Source organism: Danio rerio, chromosome 12 (assembly GCF_049306965.1).
Source record: "Danio rerio strain Tuebingen ecotype United States chromosome 12, GRCz12tu, whole genome shotgun sequence".
Taxonomy (NCBI): Eukaryota; Metazoa; Chordata; class Actinopteri; order Cypriniformes; family Danionidae; genus Danio; species Danio rerio.
Window position 1 is genome coordinate 42,103,208 of NC_133187.1, and position 21,342 is coordinate 42,124,549.

At 33.0% G+C, this 21,342-nt stretch overlaps 1 long non-coding RNA gene across 3 annotated transcripts in view; it reads right to left on the reverse strand.

The window, feature by feature from the left end:
• Window positions 1–21,342, reverse strand: part of LOC141376863 (uncharacterized) — a 378,076-nt gene that overhangs the window by 316,223 nt on the left and 40,511 nt on the right. For all 3 annotated transcript variants that reach the window (XR_012388155.1, XR_012388154.1, XR_012388153.1), the window contains exon 2: window positions 17,372–17,484. This is a non-coding gene — a long non-coding RNA (uncharacterized lncRNA). The remainder of the gene's footprint in view (window positions 1–17,371; window positions 17,485–21,342) is intronic.

The following is a 21,342-nucleotide window of genomic DNA, read 5'->3' on the forward strand; positions in this document are numbered from 1 at the left end:
TATGTTAATTCATTAATTAATTGTAATTAATTTTTTTAATTTTAATTTCAAAAATACATACAAAATTCAATGGTTGCAAAATACCTTTTTATACCTCAAATAAAACAAAAGGATAAATTATGACAAAATATTTCGTTTGTGGTGAACTACAGTAACCGTTTAAATGCCTGACCTGTTGAATGCTGCAATATTTTAAATATTCAGAAGATTTCCAGAACAACTTATTTATTAGGTTAATTAGGGAAGTTAGGAAGATTAGGAAAATCATTGTATAACATTCATTTATTTGTTTTATTTCCAGCTTAGTTCCTTTATTAATCTAGGGTCGCCACAGCAGAATGAAACACCAACTTATCCAGCATATGCGTTACGCAGCGTATGCCCTTCCAGCTGCAACCCATGACTGGGAAACACCCATACACTTAATAAAAACACACACACATTACAGTCAATTTAGCTTACCCAATTTACCTATAGTGCAAGTTTTTGGACCTTGGGGTATGGGGGGGGCGGAGAAAACCCACGTGAACACAGGGAGAACATGCAAACTCCACACAGAAATGCCAATTGACCCAGCTGAGGCTTGAACCAGTGACCTTCTTGCTGTGTGGTGATTGAGCTATTCACTGCACCACCATGTCGCCCTCATTGTATAACAGTACAATAAAATATATACTGCATTAAGGGGGCTAATAATATTGACCTTATTTTAAAAAATAAATAAAAACTGCCTTTATTTTAGCCAAAATTAAACAAATAGGGCTTTCTTTAGAAGAAAGAAATATTATAGAAAATACTGTAAAAAAAACTGCCCTATTAAACATCATTTGGGAAATTCAAAATTCACAGAAAGGGCTAATAATTTTGTACATATTCTGGGAGAGCTGACATGTTCCAGTTATGCCTTGCTGGCGTTTCAAAGCGATGACACTGTCAATCAGAAAGAGAGATTTGAAACAGCAGACATGGTGTTGTCAAACACAACATCTCTTTGAGGGATTGTCTTTGAAGCAGGTTCATGGCCAGTTCTCTGATATTTGTTGCTGTTGTAGCTTGGAAAAGCTTTTCTCTGACATTCAGTCATACCCTTGAAATGTCTTTCAGTATACCGGTGGGAAACAGTGATGAAATTTCCAACTTTGGTGTAAAGAATGTTCAAGTTTTAGACTATTCTCAACAGCTTTATGACCTTGGCAATCACATAATGTTCAATTGTGAGTTACACACATACAGTAGATGGACACATTACAAATATGAATATCATGTCAACACACGTTTCATAGCAGCACATGTATTAAACTTGCTAAAGATAAAAAAGCAGCAGCATGAGATGTTTTCCATTATTAAGGTAAAAAATCAAGCAAGCCTGAAATCAAGCAAGCACTATTAGGGCTGTCAAAATTAGCACGTTAACGTTAGTGATTAATTTTAAATATTTAAGGTGTTAAAAAAAAAATAACGCAAATACCGCAGTTGCAGATTTTTTTATTTCATGTTATGGCCGAGGTGTTTAGTGATGGTGCGTGCATAGAGGCGACCTAGGCAGGTGCCTTAGGCAGCAAAATAGTGAGCGAACTCCGAGTCTTCACTTTTATCAGCTACATAGATTAAGAATTAAGACCAAGGACGCGCTTTTAGAAGGAAAGTTTCAGTATAAAACAATTAATGTCGCATCTCTAATTTTTCCTGCGTTTCGTCCAGAGTTTCATGCAATTTCGGGTGTTAGGGTATTTTTAATCTTTAGACTTTAACTGCAGTTAGGCAGTTCACTCTCATTTAGCATATTTTCATTCAGGATGTTTTAATGGAATTTGATACCACATGGCGAACGGAAAAAAAACCTCCGCATTTCGGGACTCACGTGATCCTTTAAGGTAATCAAAATTGCTGGTTACATGGTCGACTCTTATTCTGTATTATCTTAATCATAAAAGCGGAGTATTGGTGTCCATGTAAATGTACTCATTGAAAATGGCAGATAAAGTAGCACGCTGTCAAAGAAAGCCCTATTCTCTGCCCTATTCTATAAGCTGCATCCATAAGCCCTCACATTTCATAAGTTTCACGTTGCTGTGTCAGAATCCTTGCTTGTAAAATACAGCCATACATTAGAGCTCGTAGTTAAAGCAAATTTGATGAACGACATCGTGCGTGTTGATGAATCTGAAGGGATCCCTCCCTCGCTCACCGGGTCCACTGTATTGCGCATGCGTGTGAGTAATCCACTTAGAATTCAACATGGAAATCATTTTTGTTTGTTATTAGCTTTGATTGTTATGAAGTTCAAATGGCATTTAATGCCTGTCTTTTATTTATGTAATAAATATGGTGTTTCATGATTAATCATGATTAATTACAAAAAAAGTGTGATTAATTACGTATTTTTTATCATTTGACAGCCCTAATATATATTATATCTTATATATATTATATATATATATATATATATATATATATATATGTGTGTGTGTGTGTGTGTGTGTGTGTGTGTGTGTGTGTGTGTGTGTGTGTGTGTGTGTGTGTGTGTGTGTGTGTGTGTGTATATTAAATAAATAATTAGTACAACACTGAACGCTACGGTTTTAGATGTTAGCCATGTCAATACTGAAATCAATTAGTTTAAAATTACTGATATCAATATTTCTTTACATAAATATTATAGTACATGTATTGTGTGTGCTGAATTTGTTTAATATTGGACAAGACAATATAATCAAAAGACTACACGATAAGTAAAAGGAGGTGGGAGTGAAACTGAGCAAAACCAGACACAGAATAAAGGTTTTAAATATAAAGAATATTTTTAATTTGGATTGTATGATTTTTTTCTTTCCTTAAATTTTCCTTAGAAAGCAATAATTCCCTTAGAAACACAATAACTATTTATACATAGTCCACAGGGTGCAGCCACTTTACAATTGTCATAAATCAAAAACAAACCACGATAAAGAGTTTAAGTAAAAACAAAAGAATCATTCTTAAAATGTAGTCTTCATTCATTCATTCATTCATTCATTTTCTTTTCAGCTTGGTCTTTTTGTTTATCTGGAATCGCCAAAGCGGAATGAACCGTCAACTTATACATAATATGTTTTACGCAGCAGATGCTCTTCCAACTGCAACCTATCACTGGGAAACATCCACACACAGTCATTCACGCACATACACTACAGACAGTCTTTGGACACCCAGAGAAAACCCACACGAACATGGGGTGAACATGCAGACTCCAAACAGAAATGCCAACTGACCCAGCAGAGGCTTAAACAAGCAACTTTCTTGCTGTAAGGCGATTGTGCTACCCACTCCACCACTGTGACACCCAAAATACAGTCTTATGGTTCCTAAAAAAATTAAAATTCTCACAAGATTTGTGAATATGTTTGACCTCAGTAATGATATCACGTTTGGTCATTATCTCCGCATATATTATTACTGACTATTGGTACCTATCTATAAAAGGAAATCCAAAATTCACTATTATCATCATAAAAAAATGGCATCTAAGTGATTTAAAATTGAGCACAATGAACGATATGTTGACATTGTGAAAAGAATTTGCCTGATTATTTAAATATTAGTGTTTTCATGAAGATGTGTGCATGGTGTGTTGATGTGTCCAGTGTATTGATCAGTCTGAGGTCTGACAGTTTAAGTAAATGTGTTCCAGCAGACTTTAATCTCCTTCAGCTGAGGTAATATCCTATTGAGTGCATGCTTGTGGTCTCTTTCATAGGCCAGCATCTGCTAACTCACAATAAGCTTTGAGTGATGGAGGCTCTAACAGCGCTGAGGGCTGTTGACTGATGTCTGAAACCAATGAAGAGCCATAACAGTTTATCTATAAACCATTTAAAAAATTCTTTACAATCAATCAATCAATCACTTTTACTAATTGCAATCTTGTTTCCAAATTTGCTTTCTAATTTAGAGCTACATATTGTATTAATAACTATATAATTTAACTTCTAACTGAATTATATAACCGTATTATATTTAAAAAGAAATTGTCTGCGTTTAAATTTGACATTTTATTATATTCTGCATACACATTTTATTATACATCTAATTTATACTGTGAAAATGTATGCAAAAACAGAAGATTTTTAATGCAAAAAAAAATTAAGAAAAAAATACAAACACACACAAAATGTCTTTAAATATTCAATTTTAATATTTTATATTTCTTTGCACATTTTCAATGCAAATTATACATTGAATATTTTATAGCTCTAAATTAAAAATTACTTTAAAAATGTATATTAATTTATAAATATATTTATATATTTTAAAATTGATATGTGCATATAAATATCCCATTCTAAATAATATTTTCCACTGCATTTTTTCTCTGCTGTTTTAAACTAAAATGCCTGCATTAGCCCAACTAAAACTGAAATACTATAAAATGTTCCTGAACTTTTACTCAAAAATGTGATTCTCTAAGCAATCTCTAAACAAATTCCATACAAAAGTCTTCAAATAAAAAAGACATATAAATAATAGTAACATTAATAAAGTAATAATAGTAATAAAACTAAATTACAAGACAAAAACAAACCAGAAATTGAGGATACACTCATTAGAAAAAGCCTCAGTTACTGTCCATTATAATAATAAATAACAATAATAATAATAATAATCTATATCTCTCTATAATAAAATACTTAATTATTTTTTTTATTAATTTCTATTCTATGTCAATTGTCAAGGATGATTATTTGATCACAGTTTGGATGCAAACATAAAAGAAGAAAACAAAAAAAGGTCACTAAATTATATAAATGCATACAAAACAGTAAGATTCATTTATCAAATTACATGAAAATGGGAAAGAATCAGACCAACAAATAACAGAGAAAGACTGGACAAATGTGTGTGTCACAAATGCAAAAAACACAAACGAGAGCTTGGAGAGAGTTTGGATGGAGAAGTCTGATGAGGTTCTTTAAAAGGGTCATGACACCCCCCAGTTTCAGTTCAGGTCTACCTCAGTATTTTTTCAAAAGATGCATCATAATGGGCGTGGAGTTCGCAAGCAAAGGGCAGGAGTGGGAGTGGCCAGCAAGGGAGAAGGAGGGGAGCGAACAACTGTTGTCAGTTAGCTCACAAAATGAGACACAAACCGTGAAGAGACGCATGATGTTATACTATAGTTTACAATAGTTTGCAAAGAAATAAACAGTAATTTAATGCTCTGCTAAATTTGTTACTTCATAATTTCATATACAGATAACCACATTTTATATCATTATAAAGAGAATCGTGTTCATGTAAACACAATAAATCACAGGTCTGAATGCAGACTCAGTGCAGGTCTCTTGCCCTGTCTATTTTAACCATTGGTAATCTAGAGAATTTAGGCACACACAGCAGCACGGCGATGTGTCTAAATGTGAACGAACTCCTGATAAAAGACAACGTCCACCATTCTCCAATTCTCGCACTGCTCTCCCGACAAAAATGCTTGCTGCACACAAACAACTTTGCTGTATCGGACCTGACAGCATCGCGGGGAAAAACATGCAACAAACCCCGTGGATCATGGAAACAAACACATACTTCCCTTCAGTTTTGGGCTACGTCGCCGATTTTGATCCCGGCCCAAAAATCCTTTTAAACCCGGAAGCTGAAATTAGCAGACAACAGCTCAAAATTATCCAGTTTTTCCCACAATTAAGGCTAACAGGTGCTAACATTGTCTTAACTGATGCTCAACACACACACATCTGTTAAAATCTCAAAAAAAGTACTCGAGGCTTTCGTGAACCTTTAAAAATGTTGGCATTGTGTACAGGTATTGAAGGTTTTGGCTCTTGTTGGAGACAACATGGAACCTCAATGGTTATCAATTTTTATATTTTTGGGTTTGCCCAAAAATACAGCCCTACAGGTATGAAGTATCTGTAATAATAAAGATAACTAGAGAAGAATTGGACAATTCATTTGTGACATTAAACCTTGGGAAAATGCCAGAAATTGTTCTAACTATTAACAAATACTTAATTCAAATACTTTTGGTAGCAGCAAAGCCGTAACTCGAAAATGGTTTCAGGTTGATCCTTCAACAAGAGCTCAATAGGAATTGTAAAGAAAATACACTGTACGGAGGGACTGAGGTTTAACCTAAGACTTGAATTAAAAATGTGCTTCAAATGTATTGTGGTGACTTGATTTTTTAACCCCTAATAATTAAATTTTTTATTTTATTCTTCCTCTTGGGTTTTTTCTTAAATAAAATAAAATAAAAATGATTGGTAACTGGTTCATTTTCATGCATGCAATTATAATAAATGAGGACTTAAGGTTTTTAAGCTTTAATAGAAGACAGAAAAGCCCCATTATCCACACTTTAGTACATTTCATGTCATCTGAAGTCATAATTTATTCATGGTTTGATTTATGAAAAAAAGTCTGATTGGAGTTGGCATTTTAGGTTGAGCTGTCTCTTTAAAAGGATTACAGCATGTTCTACCTGTAATAGCTCTTGCAGGGAAGCCATAAAAGCATAAAACTAAATAAATAAAGCAGTCAAAGTGTCTCTGGAATCGAGATGTTCAACTAAATCATTTTTTAATCAAGCGAGAGCACTCTTCTAATAAACGATCATGCCAGGAAGAGAAGGAGAGAATGAAAGTGTGAGATAAAAACACAGCGAGCGTGTCCTTGGGAGGAGCCCTCCATATAATTATAAATGCTCCTCAGCCTTATTATGACAAGACAGAGCACAGGGGTTCAACTTTTATGCCCTTAATAGACAATGGAATAAAGTGGTCACTTGTTATAAAATATAAGCGGCTATGCATCTTATAAATCTGTTAGGGTAAGGTACTGCAGGTAAATTTGATAAATAAATAAATAAATAAATAAATAAATAAATAAATAAATAAATAAACAAATCATTTAATAAATAAATAAATAAATAAATAAATAAATAAATAAATAAATAAATAAATAAATAAATAAATAAACAAACAAACTAGTAGTTATCACCTTATGTATTGGTTTAGAAACTTTATTAAAATTATTAAAATATTTAAAATTATTAGCTATCTATATATTTTTTTTAAATGATATTTAAAGGAGCAAAGATATTTGTAAAGTATTATATTAAAAACATGAACAAAAAATAAAACAAACAAACAAGCATAAATTATTAACATTCAAAAAAACATTAATAAACAAATAAATAAAACATAAATAAATATTAAATATAAATAAACTAAATAATAATAATAATAATAATAATAATAAAATCAAAAATAAATAAATAAATAATATATTATAGATATTTTTTATTAATATATATTTTTGTCTTTTTTTACATCTAATAATATTGTTAGCTTTCTTTATGAGCTCAGATTATTATTTTTTTTTTTTTTTTTTCAATTAGCTACAGAACAAACACAATGATTTGCCTAATTACACTTAGGCTGAAAACTAAATATTGTGTACCGTCATCACGGAAAATCAAAACAAAAGTAATTAGTTCATAAAAGTACTTTTTAAATTTTGAAAACGTAAAATATACAGAATATAAGGGGACAAATGCCTTTAAATATTTCACTTTTTTTTAAAGTGGTTGTAAACTATATATTTTGGCTGAATTTAAAGAAACAAATTAAGTTGAACATAACTAAATTTAATTTGTTTGCTTAAATTCAGCGTAAATTTTGCAGAAACCATTTTCTTAGTGTACTGTTTTTTTTTAAATATTTATTTTTTATATATTTATATTCATTTAGTTATTTACTTTATATATTTTTAGAATATTTTTTCTATTTTATTTTGAATTTTGAGAAGGTTTTGTGGTAATAATTAATATTCATACAGTAATTAGCATCAATTTTCCATGTGGTGCCATTTGTTGAAAACAATCAAACTTTTGGAATTTTAATTCTAAATTATGTTCTAATTAGTGCAGTAGTTCCAGGTGAAATAGAGACTGCCAATCAAAATCAAAAGCAAAAGGTAGATTAGCACTATATGGTTGTAAAAAAAAAAAAAAAAAAAAAAAAAAAAAAAAGACATGATGTAACCAGTAGGTTCTAATATTACTATCTCTACAATGCCGCTTGAGAATTCCTTAGTTATTTAGGCATTTTTCAGGATTTATTGATTTGTATATACTTTGAATATGGATTTGAATGTACAATACTATTCATTCATTCATGTTCCTTTGGCTTAGTCTGTATTTCAGAGGTCGCCACACCGGAATGAATCACCAACTATGCTATCATGCCCTTCCAGCCATGTAAGACACATACACACTCATTCACACACACACACACACACACTCATTCACACACACACACAAACACAACGACAATTTAGTCTATTCAATTCACCTATAGCATATGTCTTTAGACAGTGGGGAAAACCGAAGCACCCGGAAGAAACCCACACCAACAAAGGGAGAACATGCAAATTCCACACAGAAATGCCAACTGGCCCAGACGGGACTCGAACCAGCGACCTTTTTGCTGCGAGGCAACAGTGCTAACCAAACCACAGTGCTGCCCTATTATACACCAGACTAGCTAAAATACTTTTTCTGACAAGGTTTAGATATTTATTGTTTAAAAAGGTGATTTGAAGTTTTATTTTTGTATTATGATTACTTGAATGGATTAGTATGGCTCCTAGTTTTAGAGGGAACAAAAAATTTACACAAAAAATATAAATAATTCATTCATTACTCATTCATTTTGAATACTGCTTAAAATAATCCTTCCATGAGTTACGGTAACTCTTTTACAATGAGTCAAAATAAACTTTTTTAAAATAATAAAAATTATGTTAAGCTTATTTATTTCATTCAGTGATTTTGACTGTTAGGTTTTACAGTGCAGTAAAAACTATACATAATGCTTTAAGAATGTGTTTACATTAGACTTTACATTAGACTGAGAAAAAGCCAAAAAGCTCAAAATCTCAAAACTGACAGGTCTATAAAAAAAACAGTTTTGCCAGCAGTGTTTCGCCTTAAATCATAACAAATGAACACTTCATTTCATGCTGAAGAGTGAAGTCCAGTTAGCTTCAGACAGATTATAAAACTTCAGTCGTGCACTGATGATTTCTGGAGCTCTATAAAGATAAATATGATGTGACATCTCTTGAAGAAAAACTTTGTTTCAAATCTAGCTGCAGAGTCACAAATCTGAACAGGGAACATCATGTTCTCACAGCCTGACATGGTTTGTATAATGTAAAGGATGACAGATGACAACTAGTCAAGCTTTTTTTTCTTTTTCTTTTTTTTTTTTACTTATTCCAGTGTGAAACCTGCCAAGAATGTGTCCATGTCACATTATACAGTATATCTGGAATAAAGGTTATTACATGCATATATCAATCTACACGCAGTGTTATAAAAATGTAAATACTCCAGCGCTACTCTATTTGAAGTTTAATATACATTTTTATTTAAAATTTACGCTGACGCAAATTTGAGAATGGCATTGCTGTGACTTTAATAATAAATGCTTATCAAAAATGACCAAACATAAATATAAACATATAAATGTATATAGATTCAATACATCCCAGTCTAAATTCAATACAAGTTTGAATAAATGGTTTATTCAGAATTTATATATCTTTATTCGAATTGTAATAAAGAATACTAAAATGTAACAATTCTCATATACATAGTAGTTTTGTTACATTTACTACAAAAATAAATAATACTATACCTAAATACAATAATTCATATAACACCTAAAGACATTCTGAAAACAAAATTTCTGTAAATCTGTCATTTGTTTAGATTTAAAAATGTGAACGTTCTCTGTAATATCTCGTTCAGTTTTCTATTTGAATTTGCGCAAAAATGTTCATCTACATTTATACATGTAGTACTTTTACAAATATTTCCATTGATGTGTTGGTTTGCTTATGAATATAATAATCATTAGGGTCTTGTTTTAAAGTAACAGACTTTGATGTTTCTTGCACAGATGTCCGCAGTTTAGAATAATAAAATAACAATAAAGTTACAATTTATTGTATTGGAAATGTAAAATTTTATCAAAAAAATAATAAATTAAAAACTGAATGACCCTAAAAAGGGTATGAAATTAAAGCCTGTGGGCTAAATAATTACTGTTCAAAATTTGTGACACACACTGTCAAACAAATTTTTGTAAGCTGCTATACCAACGATGGCCACTAGGTAATCTTCATGACCAATTGGTAATTCCTAAAGGACACTTGCTTCCCTATATTTCATATTAAATAGCAATTAAATTCCTAACAATTTGGACAAATACTAGAAAATATATTTTGTATATATATATTTTGTAATATATTTTGATAATTTACGGGGGTGACAGGGTGGCTCAGTGGTTAGCACTGTCACCTAACAGCAAAAAGTTCGCTGGATCGAGTCGCGGCTGGACCAGTTGGCATTTCTGTGTGGAGCATGTTCTCTTTGTGCTGGCGTGGGTTTCCTCTAGGTGCTCTGGTTTCCCCCACTGTCCAAAGACATGTGGTATAGGTGAATTGAGTAAACTAAATGGGCCTTGGTGTATGTGTGTTTATGAGCGTGTAGGGATGTTTCCCAGTACTGGGTTGCAGTTGGAAGGGCATCCACTGTGTAAAACATATGCTGAAATAGTTGGCGGTTCATTCCGCTGTGGTGACCCCTGATTAATAAGGGGACTAAGAAGAAGGAAAATGAATGAATGAATGAATGGATAACTTGCATAAAAACTGAAGCTTAAGTGACTCTAATAGTGCTTATTAGTTTACGCAGCAAATGCCATGACTGGCATATTAATGATTTTTCTTTTGCTACCTTCTCTTGTCACAAATTACTACATTTTTGTTATAAAACATATGCAAAAATCGACATAAAATGACCTGCAAAACAGTGGCTAGAGATTACGGAGCAACAATATATAGTATAGTATGTATTAGTATAATAATTATATACAGTAGTAGCAATATATAATCAATATTGGGTCAGGTTAAGTATAAAATATAACAGCTATTAAACATGCAATGGCAAATAGAAAGGCAGGCCAGTAAATAATGCTGATTAATGCTGCTTAATAATGAAAATGCTCATAAAATAAAATGAAGAATTACAGTAAATGTACAGCTTAAGTCAGAATTATTAGCCCCCCTGAATTATCAGCTCCCCTGTTTATTTTTTCACTGTTTTCTGTTTAACAGAGAGCAGCTTTGTTCAACACATTTCTAAACATAAGTTTTAATAATTAATTTCTAATAACTAAATTATTTTATCTTGCCATGATGACAGTATATAATATTTTACTAGAAATTCTTCTATACAGCTTAAAGTGACATTTAAAGGCTTAACTAGGTTATTAAGGTTAACTGGACAGGTTAGGGTATTTAGGCAAGTTATTGTATAATGATGGTTTGTTCTGTAGACCATCGAAAAAATAAATATTTTCTAAAGGGACGGATAATTTTGTCCTTAAAAAGGTGTTTTTTTTTTTTTACTTTTTTTTTTTTTTTAAAACTGCTTTTATTCTAGTCAAAACATAACAAATAGGACTTTCTTCAGAAGAAAAAAAAACATCATCAGACATACAATGAAAATTTCTTTGCTCTGTTTAACATCATTTGGGAAAAATTTTTAAAAAGAGGGAAATAATTAAAGGGGGGGGGTAATAAATCTGACTTTAGCTGTATATGTATCTATAAAAAAAGTACTTTTAGTCCATTTAGTCTCCATTTGCTTTCAGAAAAATACATGAGGCAGTGCGGAGAAGTATTTGATTGACATGTAAAATGATCAAAGTTACACGACTGCAGGTTTTACAGAGACAGGAACTTACAGTGACAGAACTGGGCTAAACAACTTTAGCAGAACATTTCGCAAATTCATCGTACAAAACTGCATTTCAGGTCAATACTTTACCTCTAAAGTTTGACCCAATACCAATAACCTACTTCGGGAGCCACACTAAATCCACTTAGATCACAATAATATGTTATTTTAATACCTACAAGCGCAGAACAATTTTATACTTGAACCCCTTCATAATGTTAAAATAATATTGCAGACAAGTCAGTGAACGCAGAAAATCCCTTTTCACTTTCACCCTCTGAGTTTATGAATAGAAACAAGCATCTCAGGCAGGGTTTATATTAACATATAGACCAAATACATTTCGGCAGAAGTTGGAAAATGTCCATCTTCACATGCTGAGCTCAGACGAGAAATAAATAAGTCACATTTTGCCCTACATGTTTAGCATGCTAAACGATCAGGTTGAAAATGTTTTTTTATTTTTTTAGAGCAGGGTGAGTTTCCTTCCAGCAAAACAGTCTTTACCATACACAGCTGGCAAATGGAAAATACCAGCGATTTATCAAATGCTCCTCAATTATGGATGCTGGATATCTTGCACCGGTTTGCAGTAATACATTTCCAGCCTGTAAGTGGAGAGAGGGAAAGTGAAGACACACACACATACACACACACACACTCACTTTTCAAATGGCCAGAGGCAGACGAAGAGGCGAAAGGTTGAATCAATAGCTTGTGTTACAAAACCTCCAGCCATATAGAACAAACTAATCAGGATTTATTGTATTCCGGGTGAATTATAAAAAAAAAAAAAAAAAGTAATAGCCTGACCATTACAGAGTATTGCAAACATCATTTAAAGTTTAGTCACACATTTCTTGCACAGTAGCACTGTACACTAGTGAAATTAAAAGTTTTGGGTATAACTATGTAATGGATTGATTTTAAAGTTAAGGATGATTTAATTAGGAAAATATTCTGTAATTTAACTTTGCTGCATAAAATGATGAATGAATATCAATTTAGGAACTTTTGTTAAATCTTTTGTTTTTCCTGTATTTATGGATGGATGGATGGATGGATGGATGGATGGATGGATGGATGGATGGATGGATGGATGGATGGATGGATGGATGGATGGATGGATGGATGGATGGATGGATGGATGGATGGATGGATAAGGATGGATAAGGATGGAATGCAGATGGATGGATGGATGGATGGATGGATGGATGGATGGATGGATTGAGGGAGGTATGTATTAATGAATAGAATAGATGGATGGATGGATGGATGGATGGATGGATGGATGGATGGAAATATGGATGGATGGATGGATGGATGGATGGATGGAGGTATCGATTGATGAATGATGGATGGATGGATGGATAAGGATGGATGGATGGATGGATGGATGGATGGATGGATAAGGATTGATGGATATGGATGGATATGAATACATGTGGATAGATATGAATGGCTATGGATGGATGGATATGGATAAATATGGATAACTATGGATGGCTATGGATAGATGGATATGGATGGATATGGATGAATATGGATGGCTATGGATGTTTAGGAAAGAATCATGGTGGCTTGCCAGATAAATCGTTAGGCCACCAGTGCTCCCTATGGCCAGTCCGCTCCTGGATATGGATGGCTATAGATGGATGGATATGGATGGCTATGGATAAATGGCTATGGATGGCTATGTATATGGATGGATGGATATGGATGGCTATGGATAGATGGATATGGATGGGTATGGATGGACGACAATGGATGGATGGGTGGATATGGATGTGGATTCTATGGAAGGATGGAAATGGATGGATATAGATATGAATGGCTATGGATGGATAAGGATGGATGGATATGAATGGATATAGATGGCTATGAATGGATATAGATGGCTATGTATGATATAAATGGAAATGGAGAGACAGATGGAGATATATATATATATATATATATATATATATATATATATATATATATATATATATATATATATATATATATATATATATATATATGAATATAGAGATTTGTCACCCGTAAATGTATAAAACTATCGCATATACATATGTGTGTGTGTGTGTGTGTGTTTATTTAATATGACTTTTCTACTTATAATAGGTTGTTTTTTTTGCATGAAATAGTACAAATTTGATCTCTATGTTCCCTTAAGCGAGAAATGCTTATACTCTACCTAGAGATCCAGTGTTGTACGTTGGTGTAAAGTAACTAATTACAAATACTCAAATTACTGTAATTGAGTAGTTTTTCTCAGGAATTGTAATTTACTAGGTAGTTTTAAAAATGTGTACTTTTACTCTTACTTGAGTAAATTTTTAGTGCAGTATCTGTACTTTTACTCCACTACTTTCCTTCAACCTGCAGTCACTACTTTATTTTTTTCTTGTCTATGGGGACTAGAAAAACCAGCCCTGTGTTTCCTGTCCAATCAAATCGTGCACAGAAGATAAATCGCATCATAATAATCTACCTCAAGACATGTGTGCTTTATAACTGAAGCAAACTTTTTGGAAGCATTAAAAGTGTCCAAGATGATGTTCAAAATTTTTACACGCATTGACCCAGAGACTGTTAAGATGCATGTCACTGATGAGAAGGTGATGGATGTTTACTGTATTATGACAGAAATAGCCTTAAACACCAAGCAGGGACAAGACGTAAACATGACGTCAGATTGACGTTTTACCATAACGTCATAGGAATGTTGCATTTTGTTTGGAAATGAAAATCGGGTTGACGACAGAACTCAACGTCCGACCAAAGTCAATGTCCAAACTAAAACCAACCAAATATCAACGTCCAATGATGTCACAGCTTGAAATTGTGTGGACGTTACCACTATGACGTCTATAAGATGTTGGATTTTAGTTGCCATACCTGAGGAATAAATGTCAGTATTTGACGTCAGTATGACGTTGGTTTAAGATGTTGGCTCAACGTTGGATTTTCGTCACTTTATACCACAACCTAAAATCAACCAAATATCAACGTCATTTGACTACATTATTGGACATCAAGATATCGTTGTCCTTAGACGCTGGTTAGCCATTGAATTTTGGTCACCTGACATCACAACCTAAATCTAACATACGATTAATGTCTTATGATGTTGTGTGTCTGCTGGAAAATAACTAAATGCTCTACAGAATGTTACGTTTACACACACATGCACAAATTACATGTAATCGCATCAGCTTTATACAGCATAATACTCACTACTCTTGAGTACTTTTGAAAGGGCTACTTTTTACTCATACTTTGAGTAATATTTACAACAGATACTTTTACTCTACTCGCACTACATTTTTAGGCAAGTAGTGGTACTTTTACTTGAGTATGATTTTATAATACTCTTTCCACCACTGGTTGTGTGTGCAAAATATTTCCAATCTCCATTACTCAATTTCTTTCTATCAAAGTCTATTTAAAACATAAAACCACACATATTAAAAGCAATATTAAAGTCAAATTCAAGCCAAACACTTTGGTTAGAGTGTTCTCTAAAGCACCAGGAGATCTTGACTGCAAGCATGTGCTTAACAAATGTATTTTTTTTTTTTTCTATTTCTGCAACAAGTGCCACCATGCAGGTATGACCAACTTTAAATAAATAAAGGAAACGTGTAAAAGAGGCAAATGTATAATTCATCAGGACAGGAAGCACAATTACAAACTTTTCTAGCTTGATTTCCTCCGTCTCGATGGGTGTCTTGGTAATCAGAGAGTTTCTGGCATGCAGATAACAGGAAATCAACAAGCCCAACATGCGTCCAACTCACTAAATCACTGCTTATTACTGTACAGGAACAGAGAATCACGGCATAAAAGTAGGAAAAAAGGTGAAGAGAAGGGGAAAGATGATGATTACAGGTCACTCTTACGCAACTCTACAGACATTTCAACACTCTTGTGACTCATTTCAGTGAGTCACTTTTGTTGAGCTAATTTACAGAATATTAGTTATTCAGGTAATTATTCACGTTTTCGCACAATGTGCCATGAAGAAGGAGTTGAGATGTGATGAACGAGATTTTCATCTTTAATACCTAACAGAGCTGCTGTTACAAGAATTGAAAGCATTTAAGAGGAACAATATCATGTTTATAGGGAAAATATGTAGTTAAAGTCAAAATGATTAGCTCTCCTGAATTATAAGCCCCCCTGTTTTTTTTTCCCCCAATTTCTGTTAAAGGAAAGAAGATTTTTTTCAACACAATTCTAGACATAAATGTTTTTATAAGTAATTTATAATAACTGATTTCTTTTTACATCGATGGTTTGTTCAGTGAACAATCAAACAAAAAGTTGCTACCTTGCGACCTTAAGGTATATTGTTAAATAAGTTACTGCTTTGGGACTGACTAATCTAGTGTACAGTATAATATACACAAATATTGCATAAGATCCTACAGAAAGTATTAATTTAAAAGAGAGATATCTAAGGGATGTACTCAACCTAAATAAATGATGACAGAATACATACTGTGTGTAAATTACATTTGCAGATTCATGAGTATTCAACAAAATAGCTTACACTAAATTTGAATGCAAATGACATGTAAATAACAAAAATAAAATAGCCACCAGCTTTTTGCTGTTTTATTTTATGAAATTGTGCATTTTGTGTTTGCATGTATAGGTTGACTAAATTCTTAACTGAACTGCAAATCATCTTGATTAATAAGTGGGCTACATGCACAACAAGTGTTTTTCAGCCATCAAAAAACATGATGAAATGTTGATGCTGTTATGTTCAATTTCATTGGGTTCCCTTTTCAGCATCGATAATGTAATTTTATTAAAATATTGTCTGTTAAATATACTTACTGTAAGCTTTTAAGTGTAAACCAAAATGAAAAGCCATTTAATTGCAGCTCCGAGTGCAGAAACTCTATTGAAAATACTGTGGTAAAATAAATGTCTATATTTTAAAGACATGAAGTGAAACAATGGAATTGAATACAGTGCTTTAGTACCCACTTTTATATTGTTTCTCAATCAGGCAGTTATGATCACTCATTTTAAACAAACCATCTCTAAATGCAGGGAGTTTATAACAGCATGCTATTTCACCGGAAGCACCTAAGGTGGCTTATTCAAAATTAAAAGTCCCCATGCATATAGTAAAGTGCATTACAAATCCTAATAGTATTTCCAAGCACTCAAAGACCTGTCTTTCCTCAAACCCTGACAGAAGCACTGCTGGATATCCATGTTCAGGATGCTCTACATCTGCATGGGCTGCTTGCTTCACTCTGTCTGACATAAGAGTTTGATTATTCCAATGCTGTCTTAAAGGCTTATCTCCCCACACTCTCTAACTAAAAACGAACCCACAGCCTAGTCTATCAAGCTACAAGCGTGTAGACAGTCCTGAGGCGAAAAAAACAGATCAATACTGTCAAATAGGCAGCTTGGAGACTCTGGTGACAGTGAGAGAGGAGGTGAAAGAAAGCCTTCTGTTTGACAAATCAGCCAGTGAGGGTGACGATTTGGCTGGAACGGAGGGCATTTGTGATTCACAGTGGATGCAGGACTTACCGCATGACTTCCTCCAGACAGCCTGAAGAGCTTTTGTGTTCAAAATCACCTCTGTTGACCCGAAAGGCCTCATCCCGCCGTGGACGCCAATCTTTACACATAATGCACTCTCCCTAGGTGAAAAAAAAAAACAAGGTGAGAATGTGGACATATAGTGAGGAGTGGAGGATACAGATACAGCAGGGAAAATAAGTATCAAAAACACAAATTTTTTTGGTAATTTAAATTTTTTTTTATCAAATTTGAAATAAGATTTTGGACCCAGACCTATATTTTGGTAGAAAAAAAACACATAAAACAAAACAAATATTCAGAAAAAAAGGGCCAAAAACCACAATTGATTGAGGACTGTGGGTCGAAGTTGAATATACCAAACGCAGTACATTAAATTTGCTATGGGTAATTTTTTAATTTATTTGCTAGTATTTCAAAATAACTAGAAAAAGTTACTTTAAAACATTAATTAATAATGCAGTATCATTTTTAACATTTTCTAACTAACTTATTACAGTAAAAGCATAAGCAATCCCGTTTATAACACAATGTGGTTCAATGCTGAATCCACTAGTCGAGCTGCTCCTGTCTCAGCCTTGAATTGCTCTCCGATGTGTTGTGCACTGTCCTCTATCTGTCAAGTGACCGTATTCACATTTTACAACATTCATTTACAACATTTAATTTTAGTTGGCTTTTTTGTAGCTCCTCAATTAAACAAAGAAACAAAAGGTTAGGTTAAATTGGAAATGATGATCTCTCGAAGGCATTCACCTCAATCAACTCCCTATCATTCTCTCTCTCTTTACAAATAGAATGGTGGACCAAACCAAAGGTTATGGGCAAACTTTGGCCCGTGGGCCCTTCTTTGGGCACCACTGCTTTAATCAGTGTTTTATAATAACATGAAATATAATATAAAATAATACTTTATTTCTCAAAGTGTAATTTAAGTTGTGATCAAACTTAATGCACCTGACCTTCTGTAGGAAGTCGCACCATTCTATTTTAAGATGTAGAACGATAATGTGAAAAAAAGAAAGTAACAAAACATTCTTCAAACATTCAAAAATAATCTCATATCTCATATCATAATCTTAAATAGTTTCAAAGTTTTGAGTTCCAGAACATTGAGTAAAGATATTCAAATGACTATTAAAGTTGACTTCAAGTTTTTTTTTTTTTAATTCACAATAATTACCATTGCTTTTCTAATTTTTATTTATTTATTTATTTATTTATACATTTATTTTTTTACTTTGGTACAACACAGATTTTTCTTTTTGTTTGTAATGGAAAAATTATATATATATATATATATATATATATATATATATATATATATATATATATATATATATATATATATATATATATATATATATATATATATTTATTTATTTATTTATTTTTTTAATCTTTACATCAAAGTATTATTTTGGTTTGTACCACACTATAAATATACTGTATATCTTTTTTTTTTTTTTTTAATCCCATTATAGCTTTGGCTTGGTCGAAACTGAAAAATGTAATTTAATATTAAATGTAAATATTAATTCTGCCTGAAAAAAATAAATAAATCTTTTTTTTTTTTTTACTATAAAATCATAAAACAGTAAACTTGAACTTTGGACTAACCTATAATAAATACATGTAAAATTAGGCTATGCTATTGCTATTTAGTTATTTTATTTTCAAGATCTGACCAACTATCTCCTGGTGCTTTTAGTATGGCTAGATGGTATTCAAACTCATTTTAGACAAATATAAAAACTAAATAGCACATAACAGGCACCTTCTTTATGTGCACATGGCATAAAAACTGCTTGTTTCATGTAGATGTACTACTTTGAGAAAATCTAATGCATTACTTTTTTCCTAGGGCAGGGGTGTCAAACTCAATTCCTGGAGGGCCGCAGCTCTGCACAGTTTAGTTCCAACCCTGCTCCAACACACTCACCTGTAGGTTTCAAACAAACCTGAAGGACTCAATTAGTTTGATCAGGTGTGTTTAATCAGGGTTAGAACTAAACTCTGCAGGGCTGCGGCCCTCCAGGAATTGAGTTTGACATCCCTGTCCTTGGGGCTTCATTTTTTTAGGCGAGTTAAATATAATTGCAATCAGAAATCAGATTTTTTCCACTTAATCCAAGATAAAAATGTACTTTAATAAACTAGTGGACAGAAAAAAGTGAAACTACTGTGTATTTTATTCAGTGTACTAAAATGTATTTAATACTTTGTATTAACATTTATTTGTTAATCAATTTGTTTTTCATCTCTGATGTTTAGTGCTAAATTGCTTCCTGATTCAGGTCAGGAGATTGTGTGGGCCATTGTAGCAGCTTTACTTTCTTTTTTGAAACCATTCAAGACATTCTTTTATTTTATTTTTTTTTTGGCTGTGTGTGGAATAATTGTCTTGCTTAAATGTACACCCTGGTTTAATTTTGTCATCTGGTAATATACGTGTTGAGACTGATCAGCTAATATTCATTCACATTGATGAGGGGCAGGATTGGTTTCTAAAACCTGTGATCTTTCAGCTGCTGTCTGGACTTTCCATGTCATTTAACACCTGCCTTTTTCATGTGTTCAGTACTTTTCCTCTGACTTATTCTATTTTATTACACATAACTCAATTTCTAAACCACTTAGTTGTGTTTTATTTGTATACGTGTAAAACTTTGGTTGTTACTGACATCTGGTGAAAATTTCAAGTCAACAGCTCCTTTAGAAATGTATTTTTTCTGAGAAAAAGGGTGATGTGTTCAATACTTATTTCACCCGCTGTACATCCTTCTTCCCTCTTTCATAAATCAGCAAGAACGACTCTCCTTGAACCCGTCGCTGACACTAAATGGCAGACCTTGCCACGAGGCACCCAAAAGATCTCGTTAGTCAGAATATCTGGCCGAACGCGAGGATTCCCTTCAACTAAAAGCTGTACCCTTGAAACTCTTCCCGCTTGACTTGTCTGATAATGATAGTGTGGTGTTATAAACTTGTGACCTCTGAATAGTTAGATAGGATGAGAATAAGACGCACTTGTTTAGGGACATTTTAATTTTAGAGCCACCTGAAGGCAGATGCATGCATTTGCATATATCAGACGCATCTTTCCAGGGGAGAAAGAAAACCGCAGTCATCTCTATACCCAAGTGCATTATCCTAATGAAGATTTCAATGCATTTGAAGTCATTTAATTCTTTTCAAATTTTGTGAGGCCTCCGGTTAAGCGCGTGTTTCTTTAATGAGTAATTGCCATGGGTTGCATTTTTTATAGAATGAGTCTGGCTTGAGTGATGTCAAAAGGCCAGTCATTGTGTGCATTAGACAATTATATGGACACCGCAGTTGTAAACAAATAAGTATAAAGACGTTAAGATGAATAGGCATAATTAATTTTACCGCCCAAGTTTGGGGATTCCAAACTTTAGTAATATCAACAGATCACACATTAGTGCTATTTTCATACTGAAATGCTGCGGCCAGATGAATTTCATTTTGGTGTCTTGCTGTGCGATAACAATGACCCAGGAGAGTTTTCAAGAAAATAATGAGTCTCTGATACCAAGAATGGGTGCAAACTGTAAGTTGTGTCTGCAGGTGGAAATCACTCTGATTCATTATCGGTTCTGTGCGCAAAGGGAACTTTCACGAGATTATCTTTGAAAAATTCATTTTATACTGCCTAGTTAGGTTAGATAACACAAAGAAGAGACACTGTAGAGTCCTTTTAATTTCACAAACCTGCTTTAAAGAGGACTTTGATGTACTTTCGTGGCTACCTTTTTGTTCAGTCCTGAAAACCAGTCAATTTAAAATGATTTACATGTCTGACTTGCATTTTTGTCTCCCTTTTTTCGATTGTCTACAGAACAAAGAACTGTTATACAATGATTTGCCTAATCACCCTAACTTGCCTAATTAACCTAGTTAAGACTTTAAATGTGACTTTAAGCTGAATGCTAGTA